This window comes from Sorghum bicolor, chromosome 5 (assembly GCF_000003195.3).
Source record: "Sorghum bicolor cultivar BTx623 chromosome 5, Sorghum_bicolor_NCBIv3, whole genome shotgun sequence".
Taxonomy (NCBI): domain Eukaryota; kingdom Viridiplantae; phylum Streptophyta; class Magnoliopsida; order Poales; family Poaceae; genus Sorghum; species Sorghum bicolor.
In genome coordinates this window covers 26,493,168-26,511,463 of record NC_012874.2, presented here as the reverse complement: position 1 = coordinate 26,511,463, position 18,296 = coordinate 26,493,168, and positions in this window count along the sequence as shown.

Here is an 18,296-nt window from a genome sequence, read left to right as displayed (position 1 = left end):
GAGTAGTTGAAAATCGAGGCCCGCCTCGAGAACTCATTGGGGATGTCCAATGTAGGGTCGAGACAGTCGAAAGGAATCCCCCCGACGGGAGGCATCAAGCCACTGGACTCTATCGAACGAGACCAGCATCCCTGACCACGTCGACCCCGCTTTATGAGAACGCCTCCGGGCTACAGCTGACCCCCTCGAAAGGGGCACAGGTTCTCACTTGGACTACCCGTTAGGAGCTCAATCTGTGGTGGATGACGCTCGCTCTATCGAGAGTACGTCGAAACCCCCGCGCAAAACGAGCCAATCAGAACCTTCCACCACTGGTGTCGACAACATTTCTGCGAATTAGGCAATATAACCCTCGAAGGAGTCAAAAACTCCTCCAAGGGCTCGGGGGCTAGCCCCGCGGGGTCGCTCGCGCGCCCCCGCGGAAACTCAACAGCAAAATAAAGCCTCCACTCGAGCGCCAGCGCTCAAATGGAGACTCGGGGGCTACTGTCGAGGGTATCAGTAAGGGGTATCCTAACTGATGTACATAACGAGATCGCCCCTACGCAAGTCGAGGCCCCCAACTCGACGCTCTACCCAATCACGCGTATAATCATCGACGGCCACAGCCTCGAAGACGGAAAGGGTGTCGAGCGAATCGATCAGGGCTCGAGCGCCAGCTACCGTCGAATACGGAAGCAGGCTCGAGCGCATCGGAAGGCGTCGAGCGCAAGGACGCCGCCCGCCGCCTGACGCGGGCACGGGAACCAGGGCATTTAATGCGCCTGTCACGTTCTCACCTAACACGCAGGTCACGGGAAGCGTGATAGGGAATAGGCACCCGTCCCATCATTCTTTTTGCAGCCTTCCCCACCAAACGATCCAGAGCATGTCAGGGCGCAGGAAGCAGGGTCAGAACGTCTTATCAAGACCCCCTCGAGGCATCCAAGGTCAATGCTCTGGCCAGCAAGGCGCTACACGGCGGCCGACCCTCGACCAGACCCGTTTCCTTCCTAGGGTAGGGTTAGGCGTCGAATGGCAACACGGCAACCACTCCAGCGCGCCTGCCGCTATATCGTACAAGCGTGCGACCGATGAACCAGTCCAAGACGACGTACAGAGCAGGATACCGGGGCATGCGTAATCATCATCAAGCTATCAGGACGGGACGGCTCGAGACCACGCCGGTACGGAGGCCTCGAGTAGGTCCGCGCGCCATACCTCTATCGACCCCTACTCTGACACATATACTTGTACCCTGGATTTCTCCTTGGAACTATAAAAGGGGAGGCCCGGGAGCGAACACGCCATCAGGCAACAGGTGGGACATCGCGTAACACAACACCCATACGCCGTAGAACTTCCATACTCCATCTCATTCCATACCACGCTTGTATTCACCCCTGTACAAGCACTTAGGTGCAAAATAATACAAACTCTCCCTCCCCTGCTGGACGTAGGGCCTTCTCCTGCCCGAACCAGGATAAATCCTTGTGTCTTTTTGCATCACCATCTAGAAAAGGGAGCACGCATACAAATTCACTCGTTGGTGTGACCCCCCGTGGGGAAAACACCAACAAATGGCACCTCTCAATTATTTTTATCCCTTCTTCAGCTGGCACACATCTTCTGAGTAAGCCATCAGAGCATACTCGGAAGAGTATGGTGCATCCCATATGTGGGAATGACTCTCCTGGACAAGTTTTTTGTTGCCTCTTGGTGGTACATAACCTATAAACATAAAATTAACAATATTTGCATACTAGGGGTCAGATCTGTTGATTCCATAGAGCATGTCATCCCAAAGTGAGTCATCGATGGGTAGTTCCTATGGATTCTCAAATTCCATTCTAGACAAATGATCGGCAAGAGTATTTTCTACACCCTTTTCATCTTTTATTTCTAAGTCAAATTCTTGGAGTAATAAAATCCATCTTATTAAATGGGATTTAGCATCTTTCTTAGTGAGCTAATTTTTTAAAGCGGCATGATTAGAATAAACAATTACTTTACCTCTCACTAAGTAAGATCTAAACTTATCAATAGCAAAAACAACAGCTAAGAGCTCTTTTTCAGCAGTAGCATAATTAGGTTGAGGTCTTGTTAGAGTTTTACTAGCATAAGCTATTGCATGATGCTTCTTATCCTTAGTTTGTCCTAATACTGCCCCTACTGCATAATCACTGGCATCACACATAATTTCAAAAGGTAAAGACCAATCAGGGGGTTGAATGATTGGTGCCGAGATAAGTGATTTATTAAGAATTTCAAAAGCTCGTAAGCATGCATCATTAAATTCAAAAGGAACATACTTGGCCAATAAGCGAGTAAGAGGTCTACCTATGAATGAAAAAACTTTTAAAAACCTACAATAAAACCAGCATGGCCAAGGAAGCTTCTAATTCCATGGAGGTAAATGCTCAATTACTTCTATTTAGCTTTGTCTACCTCAATGCCTCTTTGAGACACTAGGTGTCCTAGCACTATTCCTTCTCTAACCATGACATGACATCTTTCCCAATTAAGGACTAAGTACTTTTCTTCACAACTTCGCAAAACCTTATCTAAGTTTTCTAGACAATCATCAAAGGTTTTTCCATAAACAAAAAAATCATCCAAGAAAACTTCCATAATCTTTTCAATTATATCAGAAAATATCGACATCATACACCTTTAAAAAGAAGTTGGTGCATTACATAGCCCAAAAGACAATCTACAATAGGCATAGGTTCCATAGGGACATGTAAAGGTTGTTTTGCTTTGGTCATCAAGATGGATAGGGATTGGGTGATACCCTAAATATCCATCTAAGAAACAAAAGAAAGAATGGTTGGCTAACTGCTCTAGCATCTCATCAATGAAAGGCAATGGAAAGTGATCTTTCCTAGTTGCCTTATTAAGCTTTCTATAGTCTACACACATCTGCCATCCTATGATGGTTCGTTGAGGGGTTAACTCGTTCTTATCATTTTTGACAACAGTCATACCTCCCTTTTTAGGTACAACTTGGACATGGCTTACCCACTCACTATGCGACACAACATGTATAATGCCTGCGTGCAATAGTTTCAACACTTCTTTCTTTACATCCTCTCTCATTGCATTGTTGAGTCTACATTGGGGTTCTCTAGATGGTGGAACATTAGGATATGTGGGAATGCAATGGGTGCAAAGAGCAGGACTAATTCCTTTGAGGTCATTGTTGACGGTCCTTAAGTATCAAATTTAATCATCAAATAAATAAAGAAAAGGATCCAAATGCAACCAACACCCAGACTTATGGTTTTATTTGACAGAATTCCACGAGTTTTGGTGTTTGTCTATTTCTGCAGGGGGTTGTCAGGAAATGTGGAGGAAAGTCCCACACGTTGGGTTTACATAGAGATATTAAAGTGCCGCGCAATTTTCTATTATCTAGAATACTCTAGAAGCCACGGGAACGAACGGGAGGCCGAGCGGGCCCGGGGGCAGGGCGCCCGCCCTCTCCCCCTAGGCGCTCGCCCTACTTTTTCCACCAATCAGGCTCGGCTTCGAGGATTATGCTCCACCGCCTTTCAGGATCAAGGAAAACCATGCGATTAAGGTCGGTTTGATCCGACGACCCATATTCATTTGGATGTACTATATAAGGAGGCCCCTTGGCCCCTGGAGGAGACACCCCTTTCATCCCTATTCATTATTCATAGACAGAGCAAAAGCTAGGGTTTGGAGATGAGAGCTCTCCTCTCTTCTCTAAACTAGAGTAGATCTTGATAGTAGCGAGATGGAGAGCGAGGGAGGATTGGAGGAGAGGCTGGCTTGTCGGTTCTTCCTCCAGTTGTACTTCGCCATGATCAAGCTCTAATCAACCTTGCTCATGGGATGACTCTGGTAATCTACTTGTAATTCATTATGCAATTACTATTCATGTATGTTCTGGTTCACAACTCTCTTGAGTACTTTTAATCTATAGGACCCTATAGGTTAGAGTTGTAGTATAGGTGTCAGCGTGGTGCCTAGACCTAGATTACTTGTGGATACCCCCTGTCTAGTCGGATCGTGTGGTAGGCCGCGTAGGTGACAGTTACGTTGGTCCCCTGTAGTCCACCTCCCGTTAGCAGGACTGGTAGGGTTTATCGGCCTATGGATAAGCATCCTTTGTGGTGTATTCTTATCACGTGGTTTGTCCCAGACATAGGCATACCCCTTTGAAGTAGAGAAACCATAGTTATCCTCTCTATTCTCCTCCCATCGCCCATATACTAGATTGCTCTACTCTCTATTCCCATATTATCACCCATTGGTATCTTACCTTTAATATTGTTCTTATTCAATTCTACCATCTTTCCTATTTACACCTACCTATCTATCTAGGTTAAGTTAGAGCGTAGATCAGTTCTCCCGTTTCCTTGTGGATATGATAAAACCTTTAACCGGGCAAAGGCTACAACGGTATCCGTGCGCTTGCGGATTTATCTGTGTGTGTATAAATACCATAGTACACTCTAGTGCCATGCTGGGGATGACAACCTAGTATTCAAGTGATGTTAGCAAGTGTCAACAGTCACAGAGTGAGTAGCCAAAGGCTGAGTGATGTTTTTCTAAGACAGCCATTAGGTGAAGAGTCTGCTCCTGAGTGAGTTTATCACTTATAACAACAGTAGACTCAGGATTGTGTTGACGGGAAATAAGACCCAATTCTATATACTCAAAAGCCCGTCAATAGTCCTCGACTGAAGGAAGATAAGCATCACATGAACATATTTATCACTAATAAAGTTCCACTTGTACTCTAAGCTTGTTCAATGAAGGGAAGAAGGAAATGAGCCCTGTGGGCCCCATAACCTTGGTCGGCCGACCATGGTTTGGGCCCACCAGGGGTTCCCCTACATGGCATGAGCCATGGCATACTCCAAGGAGTCAATCCCAACCCTTGGATCCAAGTGTGCTTGCCCTCAACGGTTCAAACACTTAGCACATGGATCCTTGGGCCCACATGGAAGCAAGCAAGTGTGCAACAAGACTCAACTTTGGACAATACTTCACATGATAAGTGGGGACACCACCAGGAGGCCAGTGGTGGACCACGGGCCCCAAAGGTCAGTCGGCCGACCGACCAATTGGGTTAAGACACCTGGCCCAGCCTCCCACCTTCTTAAGGACCTTCCAGAAGATCAGTGGGACCCACTGTCATCCAGATGTTAGGTTAGCCAACCTACATGTGGGCCCCATCTTGAGTCGGTTCACTCCCACCGACGTCCCCATGATGAACATGAGATGGAAATCCCCAACCGTTGATCATATGGTGGTTCCAAGGTCGGTTTATCCAATGGTGCATGCTGGAGGTCACGTGGATTGCTGATGTGGCGCTGGAGTGTTGACGGTCCTTAATGCTCATATTTAACCATCAACTAATCATGGAAAAGGATCCAAATGCAACCAACACCTAGACTTAGGGTTTTATCTGACAGAATTCCACGAGTTTTGGTGTTTGTCTATTTCTGCAGGGGGTTATCAGGAAATACGGAAGAAAGGCCCACACGTCGGGTTTACATAGAGATATTAACGTGCCGTGCAATTTTCTATCATCTAGAAGACTCCAGAAGCCACGGGAACGAACGGGAAGGAAATCGGGCTCGGAGGCAGGGCGCCCGCCCAACTCTCCTGGGCGCCCGCCCAGCTACAGTGCCCAATCAGGACACGTTTCACGGATCATGCTCCACCGACCTAATACTTCAAGGAAAACCACATGATCAATGTCGGTTTGATCCGACGGCCCAGATTCATCTGAAAAGACTATATAAGCAAGCCCCCCTGACCCCTGGAGAGCATACCTCTTCTACAGAATCAAAGTTAGGGTTTCAATTCTTCATGCAAGTAGAGATGATCCCTCTAGTTCTTCTAGTTCTACCTCTAGTTCATCTAGATCTAGTTCTAGTTCTTCTAGTTCTAGTTTTAGTTCCTCTAGTTCTAGTTCTAGTTAGTTCTAGTTGTAATTTAGAAAATAGGGAGAGAGAAGAGGAGAGCGGAGGAGGAGCTGGATCTGTCGGATCTTCCTCAACATTATAGTTTTGCAGCAACTGGTTCGTTCTTCATCGTTCTCCAGGTTCTTCAACTCATAACTCCTGAGTTCTCTAATTACTTTTAATTACATTCAAGTTATTTATTGGATTCCCGCTTGCATCAAGTGCTCTAATCTTTGAAACATTAGAGTAGTAATTAATAGATTAGACGTGGTGTTTAGTCTTGCAATTATCTGGAATTGCACCTAATCCTGCGGATTGTTGTGGTAGCCTTTGGGTAGTGACAGACCTAACGGTCGACGTATTCCACCTCGTTCGGATTGGTGTTTGTAGGACCGTAGTCGGAGCTTCCTAGCCCCCTTCTCATCTCTTTCTGTGGTTAGTGTTCTGATGTCCCGATATAGATAATCTTGAAGTAATTCTTGATTCTTAGATCAACTAGAGAACTCTCAGGAAACTTCCTCTCTTCCCACCAAAAATAATTATATAGTTATCCTTGGGCGATCTTGGATCTTAATTAGTACACTCACGTTCCCTGTGGAAAATCGATACTCTGGAATACTCCCGGGTGAAGGCTACATCGGTATCCGTGCGCTTGCGGATTTTTCTGTTTGCGTTTAAAATACCCAACATGGAGTAGCCCCTACTCCATCTCTCCCCTACAAATACCCTCTTAGAGAGCCTAGTTAAGCATGATGTATCTTAGGAAGAGCTACTCTTAGCTAAGTGTGAGAATAGAGGGAAGAGAGTGAGGTGTTCCCCGAGGAGGAGTCCTGGCTTGTCGGGAGTTTTCTTCTAGGATCGCCTCAGCGGATGCTTGTCTTCTAGTAAGTCTTCCTTCTATTTGCCTTTAATTTGAGTACTTTCAGTATTTACTTTATGTCTTAGTTTATTTTAAGTATACAACCAGCCTACTAGCACATTGCTTTGCCTTGTGTGAAGTGCTCGAAACTTTAGCTGGGTCTAGAGTAGTAGAATTAGTGTAGACATGGTGTCTAGACTAAGTCTGCCCTTGTGGACTTCTTGTCGCACCTGAAGAACGCCAGCAGCAAAGCGTGACAAGCCTCTGCTAGACATTACGAGATCTCTTCAGTGTGTTGTTAGGCAAATTGCAAATAATAGTTGGCCTGCATGGTAGCTGCCTAGGGAAGTGTTTCGCCACACCCTTTTCACCTATCGGCCACAATATGAAGGGATTGAACTCTCGGTATACTTAGGATAGCTTAGCCAGAAGCCAAATACTAGAAATACCTCTCTACCCAATCCTAAGCCCTTTAATCATCATCTGATGACTCAATCGGCCTAGTTAGTCCACTTCTCGTTCCCCGTGGAAAATACGATACCTCAGATACTCCTGGTGAAGTGCTACATTGACCACCATCCGCTTGTGGTAAAACCATTTGCCACTTCTGGTGTCACACAAGCATTTCTAGTGTTGTGCCAAGGAATGACAATCCTAGGTAGTGACGCTAAGAAGAGTCAACAAGCATTTCTGTTAACACTGTTTTTTTGATGTAAGTCAAAGTAAACTAATCAGCAAACAGGAAGATACGCTAAGAAGATCACCGATTGTCGATGGTGCCGATGGTAGTGTAATGGGTGAGGGAAGTTGCCGATCTGATGGTAGTTATTGATCATTGCTTATTGATTACCGATGTCGATGATTGCCGATGCCGATGATGAGAGGTGTGGAAGCGGCCGAAGAAGATACAGGGGGTATGCTGATGCCGATGAAGGAAAAGGTGGAAAGCAACGATGACATGCCGATGGAGCAGAGCTGATGAAAAGTCTCATCGTGATCAAAATAAATGCTAGGATAGGTAGGTGGTTGTTTTCCTTATTTGTTAGAGTTTGCCTTATGTAAGAGTTCTGTTTTGTTCAAAATTAGATCCTAGTCGTAAAGGATTGTAACTCTGAGATCAGGGTATAAATATAGGCCTAGTAGCAATGTATGAAAGAACCAATCAATATCATACACAAGTTTTACATCTACTATTACATCTACTTTTTCGACGACTTCGTCAGCCTGCACGTTCTTTAAGTTATCACCTTTGTCGATTGCTAGGTCAAATCGGCTAGCACGCCTCAACGTTTAAATTAGGTATTAACCCTTTGTGTTTGCAGATCCGTTTTTGCATCAACACATCTTTTGGCACGCCTAGTGGGACCAAATCTATCAACAAAATCAACATGGCTACTGCTGATCTCGACACGGAGAACGTCATTGCTATGACAGAAGCCGATCTCAGAGACGAGCAGAAGCAGGCTATGGAGGAATACAGGCAGCTTTGCTTGAAATCCTTCGGCATCAATAGGAGTGGGAAGTTATCTAGAAGCAAGATCTACCGATGCCGCGACAGGTTACTTTTGATGCCAATCATGGTAAATTGCAAGACATGGTTAACAATGCTATTAATCGTGCCTTGATTAACCACTCCAATGTGCTGTCCAATACTATTTATAATGCTGAGGCTAGAACTTTTAAAGATGGACAGACACCACCACTATATGTTGGCCCGGCCTATCACCAGCCAGGATTGTCATCGGTTACAGCTCCATCGGCTCCTCTAGCCGTTGCGGGTACAGAAGCTACTTCTCCTCCAAGCATATTAGGGTTGACTAATGAGCAATCTACACCGATGAGATCTAATCCAACGACATCAAGGGGATGGGTTCAGCTCAACACAGATCTATCAGCATCGGCAATGTCAGGATCTGTGTTTTAGAATTGTCAAGTTCCACCCAATTGGTGGGGATATGGTATGCCTCTAGAATTTTTTATAAACAGTTCTGGAACATCTTAGGTAACTGACTTAGCAGGGATGGCTCCTATGACATCGGCACCTCCAGTTTTGCTGATGACTCAAATCCCTCAGTATTCCACAACTACTACTGCAAGACCTGTTACAGGGAACATTCAAATGCCAATGTTCCAGATGCGTAATGCAAATTCATCGACAAATCCATTGCCAACTCAACTGAGGTTTATGACTCAAACAAGTTATGCCAACCCAGCGATGACAACTAATTATCAACCATTAGTAGGACTTATGCCGATTAATGCCAATAATGGTTGGATAGAGCAGTTGTTTTTTCCACATGCGACACAGTAGAATCATCAGGTTGCGGGATTCTAGCAAGGACAGATGCAGGTCGGTTTTCAGAATCAAGGACCGGTAAATCAGCCGATGAATCTCGCTCAATAGATTGGTGGTCAGCAAGCTATGGCCAATGTGATGTTTCCTGGAGACCGTGTACCCCAGAGACACGTGGAAGCTTATCAGCAGGTGCCAAAAATGCAACCCACACATCGGTAGGATGCCGATGCCTATTGGGCCGATAAGATAGCAGAAGTTATGAGAGACCAGTTTGGAATAAAACCTAAGGTTAACACTTATTGTTACCAGACACCGTATCCTCCTGCATATTATTTGATTTTGCTTCCAAATCGATACAAGGTAACAGATTTCACTAAATTCTCTAGATAAGATGACACATCAACCATAGAACATGTTAATCGGTTCATCATTTAGTGTGGAGAAGCTGCTAATAGAGATGAATTAAGAGTTCGCCTGTTTTCATCATCTCTGTCAGAATCAGCATTTACCTAGTTTATTTTGTTGCCTTCAAACTCAGTCATTACATGGGCTGATCTAGAGAAGCAGCTTCACAAGTATTTATTTTTTAGAGTCCATGAAAAGAAGATTACCGATTTAGTAAGAGTGAGACAACGCAATGATGAATCGGTGGAAAGCTTTGTGCAGAGACTGAGAGACGTAAAGAACAAGTGTTACAACCTGGTTCTGGACGATCGACATTTAGTCGATTTGGCTTTTCAGGGGTTGTTGCTGCATATTAAAGATAAGTATGCTTCTCAGGAGTTTGAGAGTTTGAGTCATTTGGTATAGAGGATTTCTGATCAAGATATCAAGGCGTTTGAGCCTAGAAAAGCCTGGAATAAGAAAGTATCATTTGTTGATGAAGTAATGAGTTTTGATTCTGATGAAGAACCGGTCATTGGCTTGGCAGAGTGGGTAAAAAACAAAAAGCCGATGTCTTGTCCTTTTGGTCAAAAAGAACCAGAAAAGTTTGCTTTTGATATCACCAAGGCCGATAGGATATTTGATTTCTTGCTTCAGGAGGGGCAGATTAATTGTCACCTAATCATGTGATCCCATTGGCAGAGATGTTAAAGAAAATCAAGTATTGCAAATGGCATAATGCAACATCACACAGAACGAATGGGTGCAAAGTGTTTAGGCAGCAATTGCAATCGGCTATAGAATATAGGAGAATCAAGTTTGATAATTCCAAAGCTCAGAAGTCGATGAAAATTGAACAACACCCTTTCCCTGCAAATATGTTGGATGCCAAAGGTAAGACTAAAGTCTTAATGTCACAAATAGCTAAAAAGAACGCATCGGTGGACCCTCAGCATTAAGTAACCACTGATGACGCCAAAGGCAAAGGCTTGGTGAAGGAGGGTAGCAACTTTGAACGGCCTCCCCGCTCTGGTGTTGTAATTACTCATAGGCGGCATCGGGAGACTTGGCAGCAGTGTGAGGATCGATATCGTCGTCAACAAGAGGAGAGGGAGCAAGAAGAATAAAATCACCAAAAAGATAAGTGGAATTGCCCGTTCATCATTCATTGTTGGGAGCAAAATATCAAATTGCCGACTGTCCGAGACTGTCCTGAGTGTAATGGTTATCATTGGTACGATCGATCAGATCAGAGATTCTAGAACAACGATCGACGTTTCAGTGGGCCGATTAGGGCGAGAATGTCAGTTCATGGTCGGCTGAGGGCAGACTTAGTGTGCATGACAGGTTTGGTGAACGTGTTGGTCATTTTCCAAGGAACCAAGAGGACCTTGAAGAAATGGCAAATGCACGAGTTCCCGATGAATTTATATTCTCCAAAGATGCCAATATTCATCGAGTAGAATCAAGGGAGGTTCGTTATCAGCCAGTGTGGAATACAAAGCTTCCCTGATGGTGCCCAGATGGATTAATGAGAATGTAGAGAAGGAGGATGCAGCGAGAACGCCAATAAGATTTGTATAGAGAGAAGAATTCTTCCAAGTCTGAGGATCGGCAGCAGTCGGAACGCAAGGGTAAAGGACCATCGACAGATGTTATCATGATATTTATGTTGCCAATGGAGTTTCTTGCACCTTTTAGCGATGATGAGGAGGTAGGTTTCCCTGATCAGATAGCTCAGTTGGTACTTGATCTAATGACAACTATTTTTGAGAAGCCTTCCGATGATGAAAGACAGCATCTTAAAGCTTTGTTTGTCAAAGGCCAGGTTGATGGGCAGCCGATTTCCAAAATACTTATTGATGTGTGAGCTGCAATTAACATCATGTCGTATGTGATGTATCGGAAGCTTGGCAAAGGAGATCAGGATTTAACCAAGACCTATATGATGTTGAAGGATTTTGAAGGAAATGTGTCTCCAGCTAAGGGAGCTATATGTGTTGAATTAACCATCGACACCAAAACCTTGCTGACGACCTTCTTTGTTATCAATGGAAAAGGTGCATACAATTTACTGCTGGGGAGAGATTGGATTCATGCCAATTGCTGTATTCCTTCTACGATGCATCAATGCCTTGTTCAGTGGGTAGGTGACAAAATTGAAATTGTCCCGAGAGATTCTTCATATGTCATTGCATCAGCGGAATCAGACACCTATGAGCGGACCAAATGCATATCAGGAGAGGTTTGGGAGAAAGATTTCCTCAAGGTTGCCGATTATGAAATTAAATCAATCGAAGTAGTCAGTTCTAATGAAGTGTTTTAATGGATAGGTTCGCCGATGATGGAATGTTAGGACAGGGATTTACATTGGCTGATGATTTACTAGAAGTAGATATAGGAAGTGGTGATAGGCCAAGGCCTACCTTTATTAGTGCTAAGTTAGATTCTGAATGTAAGCGGCAATTAATCGATTTGTTCAAGGAATATAAAGATTGCTTTGCTTGGGATTATACCAAGATGCCTAGTTTAGACCGATCGATTGTAGAACATTGGTTGCCTATTAAATCTGGATTTCAGCCACATCAGCAGCCCTAATATTCTTCCTGACATTAAGGCTGAAATAACCAAACTCATTGAAGCTAAGTTTATTCGGTAGTGTCGGTATGCCGAATGGATTTCTAATGTTGTTCCTGTCTAAAAAAGAATGGAATGCTTCGCGTTTGCATCAACTTTAGGAATCTCAATAAAGCTACGCCGATGGATGGTTATTGTAACAGAACCGACCAAATTATAAGAGATTAAGCCTAATAGTGACCATTTGCATAGTCGAACCATCGAGGTTAAGCCCATATAATCCCGGTAGTCCGTGAAATCTCGAAGGATTTCAAACCACATATCGCACATACAGCCAAGATCGTAATAAGTTTAGCGGTCGCCATCCACAAACACATCCAGATTACAACATTCTTAAAACACATCGGAGTTCTTAAAGTTATTACAACCCAAGTTCACAGGTAGCGGAAGCTTCATAGTTCGAAAATACAACACACACACTTAGTCTGATACAGTGCCATAAGTCGGTCATTCCCACAAAAGCAAAAGAGAAGACGGAGTGACCATCGCTCTTGGTCTAGTCATCACCCATGGCTGGGTACAGACAGAGGATGCAATAACCATAGTACATTTGACCATCTGCAAAACAACATGGGAATAGAACCCTGAGTACGAGAATGTACTCAGCTAGACTTACCCGTAATAAATTAAAATAAAGACTCTTCAAGGATCATGAAGGCTATATAGTGGGGTAGCTGACAACCTTTTTACATAATGGCAAGGTGCTATTAACCTGCCCTACATAAATCTTTCTTCTTTTAATTTGCTCAAGTTGACAGTATCATTACCTATTATCTAGGTTTACACCTGCACTATTACAATCAAGTGTAGCAATATGATGGTACCTCATCATAGCATTCATGAAACCATTTATCGTTATAACCCAAGTGTTCCATAGTCCTTACTACGAGGACGAAGCTCATGTCAAGTGCTCACTATCCAGGAGCGATGGCGATTCGAATCGATTTCTAACCAGCTGGCGAGGTATTCCCCACACAAACCACACTCACTGATCAAGTGAGCTACAGATCACCGTATTACACTATCCAGGACCAATTAGCGGGTTCGGCAGGCACCGCCAGTACCCGAGGACCGTTTCGGCGACCGAGGTATCCAAGGTATACCAAGGTTGCACGCCGCGCCCTCGTCGTTCTCCTCAACCATCACCAATACAGCGCATGGCGGCTCGATTCGCGGCCCGGATAGTGTTCAGGCTTCGCGGACGGAACGACTTATCCTTCCAGCTAAGTGTGGGGCATGCGTTCAACTTGACAAGAGGGCCGTCAACGATCGGTCCTTAATCGACACAGGCAGGGGCACTATAGTCAACCCACCATAAGACCCTGCTCGGTCCCCAATTCCATTCCACACTTGGTTATTCTTTTCCCAAAGCAATCACTGCTTAATTCAGCAGGTATCCACCTATATCTCACAGGTGACAGGAAATCACCCGACTTCTACCGGACTAAGCAAGCTAAGCATAGACTCCGTACCTATCTACATAGGACAAGGTAGATAAACGAGGGGTGATATCAAGGAGTACTAATGCATCAACGGTATCAACCAACTCCTATCACTTAAATGCAATATAACCGAACAAGCATAATATATCATATAAGTTAGCGAGAATGGGGAGACTTAGAATGCTCCGGGGCTTGCCTTTCTCAAACGTGCTGGGCCAGTGATCCGGACACTCCTGTAGGTCTTCTCCGGGTTCCGGTGCTTCCGGAGGTTCCTGCTCCTGAATCTCCTCTGGCTCCTCGGGTCCCACCTCGTTCTCCTGCGTGCCTGTATGATGCATGTATGCTCATGAGTGGAGTGCGGGATGTCTGAGTGAATGCTTGTATGTGAAGGTACCAAATGATCATGACATGATGCATAGGTGATTTAATTGGTCATGCTCTTTACAAGGTAGTCAACATCATCCAAGAATAGGCAATTGAATTAAGCATCTATTGTATTCTCTTCTACAAATGTTTTCAAGTGTAACCAGCAACCCACTAGTTGCTTCAAAGATACACCAAACCCCTTCTTATTCCATTTAACTCACAAATAACAATTATAAATTAATTATCCATTTCTAGGCCCATCAAGATTAGCATGCATTTCTGTTTATCAATAAATTCTCCAAAAATTACAGGAGACTACCAGTCAAGCATAAAGTTTACTATAAATTTTTCATAATTTTTGGATACTTATTTTGAGCTACAAAAATCACAAGATTAATTAATAAGGGTAATTACAATTACTCTACTATGGTATAAGTGTCAAACAGCAGATTTCATATTTTTATAATTTGCCTAATATCATAGAAAACCACCACAAAAATTACCAGATTAATTGCATGATCCAAATAATTATTAAAAATCATAAAACCACTGCCATACAAGCATTTAAATCACTATAAATTCATTTATACACCAAATAATGTGTAGCAATATTTTCCCAGTGAGTTAACACACATGCAGAGCCAACAAAACAAGTTTCACATTTTTCTGAGCCATACTTTAATTACTATGCATTTTCCAAATTTTAGCAAAAGCATGGATTAAATATATTCTTACAGAAAAAGTGTTCAAACATGACATGCAATTACATCAAACTGTAGATCTGAAAATAAAGAGCACACCAAAATTTATTTCATCAAATTTGGAGCTGTAGAACTCAAAATATGGATTTTACAAGTTTTAAATCGATTTCTAGAAAACATTTTCTGAAAATCAAATCGAAATCGGGATCAAAAACGCTAAAGACACCCAGATCTACACCCAACGCGGTCCCCCTGCGACTGACAGTGGGCCTCTGACCCCACTGGTCAGCGAGACCGAGAGGGAGGGCACCTCCGACGAGCAGATCTCGCCGGCGGTGAGGTTCCCTGCCACGGGGTAACCACCATCGTGCTCCCTGCAGCGAGGCGCACCCAGCGGTACCCTCGGATTGGCCGGAGGATGGCCGGAGCACCTCCGACGAGCATGCATGGCGGCACGGCGGCGCTGCTCGCCGTGGCCAAGCTGCTCCGGTGCGGTAGAACACGCGCAAGGGCTTCTCCGAGCTTCCCGTCGAACTACGGATCTAACGTGCCAAAAAGCAAGCGAAACGAGGCGAAAACGAACGAGATTCGACGCGGCGGAGCTCTCCGGCGAGGTCGGAGCAACTCCGGCGAGCGATTCACGGCGCTCGACGGGCTCTCACCTCGGTAGAGCGTTCGCAGGAGCTTACCGCGACGACGGCGAGTGCGCTGGTGGTTTTGGCGTCGAGATTGGGGCACTGGAGTGGCCGGCGGTGAGCAGCGGAGCTGCTCCGGCGATGGCGCTGCTGCGGAGCTCCTACGACTGCGGTTGCGCTCGCGAGCGGAGGGAGGAGGGAGAGGGGCGCGGGCGACAGAGCGAATGGAGCGGCCTGGGAGCTCGGGCCGGCGTCCCGAGAAGGTGAAGCCGGTCGGCCGCGGCGCGTCCGCGACGCCGGCGTACGGCCGCCACGTGGCCATCGCTCGCTGGGACGAGGCGGGCGTCCGCGCGCGGGAGAGAGGGGGAGGGGGAGGCAGGCCGTGCCGCTGTCTGGGCCGAAAGGGAGGCGGGGTTGGCCCAGCAGCGCCTGCCCCCTTTTCCATTTTTTTTTGAATTTCTTTTCTCCAATTCTTTTCTAAATTCATTTGGATCATTTTAAAATCATTTCCACCTTTTTTCCCCAAAACCAAAGTTGCTCCAAAACAAAAACCCTACAACTTTGTTTTAATAAGCAAGACCAAATTCCCAATAGAATTTGAATTACAGATTAAAACTAGTTCTAGGTTTTTCAAATAAATTCATTTTGGGGATTTTTTGTATAAATTCCATTTCTCAAATTCTATTGCTCTAAAATTTGCACAAAAATATTCTTAAATCTTCTTACACATAAACCAACCTATCTTGAATATTCTACAATTTTAGAACTAAGCATCATATTTTTAACATATTTAAAGCACATGGAATAAAACACATAAAATCACATTTTGGGATGAAATGACATGCTCATGATGCTATGTTTGATGAGAATGCTCATGAATGTTTTGATAAGGCTAAGTGCATGCTTAACACCTAGGGTGTTACAGCCCTTCCCCCCTTAGGGTAATCTCGTCCCGAGATTTGGGTTACCAACCATTTCTTATGAAATTTTGGATAAACTGTTTTTAGATAATCCTCAGTTTCCCAGGTGGCATCCCGATCGTCATGATGACTCCACACCACCTTGTATGTTTTGACAATTCTGTTTTGGGTTACTCGTTCCTTGGTATCCACGATCCCCACTGGCTGTTCTTTGTACTCCAAGTCTGCTTTTATTTTGATCCCTCTAGGTTCAATCATTTGCTGAGGCACTTTCAAACATTTCCGTAATTGCGACACATGGAAGACCGGAAAGATCGAACTCAACTCTTCAGGCAACTGAATCTTGTAGGCCACTGGGCCCTTCCTCTCTAGCACTTGATACGGTCCCACATATCTGGGCGCAAGCTTGCTTCGAACTCGGAAATGTTGAACTTTCTTCATTGGCGTAACCTTGAGGTACACATAGTCACCTACATTGAATTCAAGTGGCCTTCTCCTCTTATCAGCATAACTCTTTTGTCGTGATTGTGCTGCTTGCATATGTTGCTGTATGATTTGCACCTTCTCCTCAGCTTCATTGACAAAGTCGATACCATAGTATCTTCTTTCACCAGGTTCAACCTAGTTTAACGGAGTTCTACACCTTCGACCGTACAAAGCTTCGAACGGAGCCATCTTGATACTCTCTTGATAACTATTATTGTATGAGAATTCAGCCAGAGGTAACCATGACTCCCATGATCCCTTGGATGATAGTACACAGGCTCTTAGCATATCTTCTAACACTTGATTTAGCCTCTCGGTTTGACCTGAGGTTTGGGGATGATACGCGGTGCTTCTTATTAAACTGGTCCCCAAATTCTTATGCATTCGCTCCCAAAAGTGAACAGTGAACTGTGGTCCTCTATCCGATATGACAATCTCAGCCATATATATATCGGCATACTCGGGAGGTCTGTATATGTTCTTAACGGGAAGAAAATGAGCCGACTTGGTCAATCGATCTATGATTACCCAAATCAAGTCATTCCCCTTTCTTGTCGTTGGTAAGCCTGTGATAAAGTCCATACTGACCTCTTCCCATTTCCACTCTGGGACTGATAACGGTTGCAACAGACCTGCAGGTTTCATATGGATAGCCTTGACTCGACAACACGTGTCACAATGGGCCACATATGCGGCTATTTCTTTCTTCATTTTGGTCCAATAAAAGTGGGGTTTTAGGTCTTGATACATTTTACTACTGCCAGGATGAATAGAAAGCTTGGAGAGATGGGCTTCATCCATGATGCGATTCTTCAATTCTCGATCTTTTGGGACTACTAATCGATGTTGAAACCACAGTACCCCTTTCTCATCAACTCGGAATTGAGTTTTTGGGTCGTCCTTGATCTTCTCTTTGATGTGGAAAATACCCTTGTCTGTTTTCTGACCTTCAATGACCTGACTCTCGAGTGAACAACTGAGTTGTATGTGACATAAGACCTCAGGATGCATGAGATCGAAACCATCTTCAAACAACGGTTGAACCGCTTGATAGTGCGGCTTGCGACTCAATGCATCTGCTACTACATTCGCCTTGCCTGGATGATAGTGAACTTCCAGATCATAATCCTTAATTAACTCTAACCACCGCCGTTGCCTCATATTTAGCTCGGACTGAGTGAAGATGTACTTCAAACTCTTATGATCGGTATAAATATGACACTTATTCCCCAGCAAATAGTGTCTCCAAATCTTCAAAGCGTGCACTACTGCTGCTAACTCGAGGTCGTGAGTTGGGTAGTTGAATTCGTGCTTTCTCAACTGTAGTGAAGCAAAAGCTATCACTCTGCCATCTTGCATCAACACACACCCCAAGCCACTTTTCGACGCGTCGCAAAACACATCGAAAGGCTTCTCAATATTGGGTTGCGCTAGAACAGGAGCGGTGGTTAGTAACCTTCGCAAGGTGCGGAAGGCTAGCTCACACCCCTCTGTCTAGACAAACTTATGATCTTTTTGTAGCAAACTAGTGATTGGCTTAGCAATCTTGGAGAAGTCGGGTATGAAGCGACGATAATACCCGGCCAGACCAAGAAAACTTCTAACTTCCGAGACAGAAGTCGGTGCCTTCCAGTCCATGACTTCTT